Genomic DNA, 2,308 nt, shown 5'->3' with positions numbered 1-2,308 from the left:
ATCACGACCCTTCTAAACCCAGCCTGGACTTCCAGCAGTTCTCTGCTGATGTGCTGTTCCAGTTGTTTTTCGGATGACCTTCAGTAGAATCTTGCTTTAATCCATGACCCTGAGGCCTAGTTTTAGTTTGTTTTGGTCTAACATTCTTCTAAGTGGTGTAGCACTGGTCTGTTCACTTGCTGTAGAGAGGTAACTTGTGGTTGCTGTAATGCTAAACACTGTGACATTGATATGTCAAATGTGATAACAGTTACCCTGCTAGACAGTGTTTGGTGGAGCTCCCTGATTAAAACAAGCTTGGAAGCAGGAATGGCTTCCACTTCCGAAAAAGCTTGCCTCCAGAAACTCTATGAACTTGGAGAAATGATGAAAATTATATAAGTGTTCAGGTCTTTTTTTTAAACACAAATGAATTGCTTTTATTTCGGTATGTATCCGCATTTCAGCATTTAGTGGTACTGAACACAAAGATGGAAAAAACGCAGCAATTTGCCAGGAGGTCAAACTCGCCAATTTCGGGATCTGCCGCGCACACTGAGTTCTTCCTGCCGCCCTGCTGAGGATGGTGAGCAGCAGCAGCACCAAACCGACATGTGCACCAGCTTCCAGGTTCCTGTTCTGCTCTACTTGTCAGACTCCAAGCCAGACCCAATGGGTTGCAAGGATGACCAAATGAGAGGCCTGTCTGTTTAAAACTTCTTCCATTTTTAAAAGCAAAAGCAATTACAGGAAAAGAAAACATTCAGAGGGACCGTGTGTGCTTACAAGTGTCTTCATGTGGCCTTTCTGCAAGCTTAACCACCAAGGACTTTGAGAGCTGGCACGTCTGAGAAACCCTGGTGACCGTTCTTGCCACCGTATCAAAACCTGAGCTAAAACAACGCATCAGCTGATGACAGCAGAGGGTGGCAGGGCTGAGGGCCCCGTGTTCGTGTCCCTGGTGGAGAGGAAATCAATGTGGTTAGAAAATGAAATGAGGGAGCTCAAAGGCTCTTTCCAACCTTCCTTGATGGCTTCTGGCCAAAGCAACGAAGTGTCGTGGGAAATGTGGGGTGTGACGGTGCAGGAAGGGGCTCTGGGAGGAGGAAAGCAGCAGCAGCAGCACCCCTCAATCCAGTGGGGGAAGAGAAGATGTGGGGAAAGCCCTGAATTCCTCACCAAAGGCCAATTTTAGAGGGGAGCAGAGGGGATTACAATCTATGCTTCAGCCAGGGGTGGGGGAGGAGGAGAGGGGAAGGATCGCTTTGAATGGGGGCACCATTTAAGACTTATGCACGCAGCAGTAGTCCCATAGGCTGTGACCCAAAACCTTCACATATATTCTAAGAAGCCTCCCCGAGCTGGAGGGCTGTTGCAGGGAGAGGGGGCTGAAGGTGGGGGGTGGGAGGAAGAGGAGAAGGCAGAGACCCCAGGCCATGTATCAGCAGCAAGGTGATTGTGTGAAGTGTCTCTTCACAGTTGAGTTAGATGTGCCCCACCACTTACGATGGGAAATTGATTTAAATAAACTTTCTTGATCCCAGGAGTTCAACTACATGGACAATGGTTACACCTGACAGAATGATTTGTTAGAGCACAACTCAGGTATTTCAAATGGACAAAAAATTAGTATCATTTTCAGGATCTTAAGAGAAATTGCCCTTGAACGGGAGCTTCCTTTCCAGTACTTCTGAGGTCTACAAGACACACCTAGAAAACTGACTACTGTGGAAAATGAAGACTGCTTAGAGGAACGGGGGAGGGGGAGGACCTGTGGGTTTCCTTTCTGATTAATTGCTATAACACTGTCCTTCCGGCGGTTGAGGGAGTTTCATATTTTCTTTAGACATCATTAGGCGCCAAAGCTCCTGCAGAACTACTTTGATGCTATAGGAATTCTGCCACTTTGCTAGCACAGAGATGGCTCGTGGGGCCATCACTCCATTAGAACTATTAACTCCATTCATATTAATTTTTGTTACAAATCTTACAAAGGGGGGTGCTTCTGGGTATTTAGGTCCACATTCTATTTTAAGGCTGTATATCTGGTTTTCATAAATTGTCTTAGATTTTCAAAAGTGAATGAGAGAGAACACTGTATAACCATCCTGCTGTTCCTTTAGTGCAAGAGAATGAAACTCATTTAGAGGGATTAAACAGCATCAGAGGAGGTTCAAATATATAAACTGAAACTGGTCAAAAAAGAATAGCCACATTTCAGAAAATATACCATTGGTGAGCTTTTCCGTGATAAGGCTTATTATTGTTTTAAAAGGAGGCACAGTGAATTTTTTTAAAAAATATTTTCATTTATTTATTTTTCATTTCA

At 44.7% G+C, this 2,308-nt stretch overlaps 1 protein-coding gene and 1 pseudogene across 1 annotated transcript in view; both read right to left on the bottom strand.

Moving 5' to 3' along the window:
• Positions 1-2,308, bottom strand: part of LOC102872574 (ankyrin repeat domain-containing protein 42-like) — a gene marked incomplete at its 3' end in the record, with an annotated part of 74,080 nt that overhangs the window by 18,807 nt on the left and 52,965 nt on the right. The window lies entirely within an intron of this gene.
• Positions 1,770-2,308, bottom strand: part of LOC102871773 — a 1,259-nt pseudogene continuing 720 nt past the window's right edge.

Source organism: Elephantulus edwardii, unplaced genomic scaffold, assembly GCF_000299155.1.
Source record: "Elephantulus edwardii isolate Elephantulus edwardi_28Jun2011 unplaced genomic scaffold, EleEdw1.0 scaffold00636, whole genome shotgun sequence".
Taxonomy (NCBI): Eukaryota; Metazoa; Chordata; class Mammalia; order Macroscelidea; family Macroscelididae; genus Elephantulus; species Elephantulus edwardii.
The sequence above is the reverse complement of the archived record's forward strand: the minus strand, read 5'-3'. Positions and strand labels throughout refer to the sequence as shown.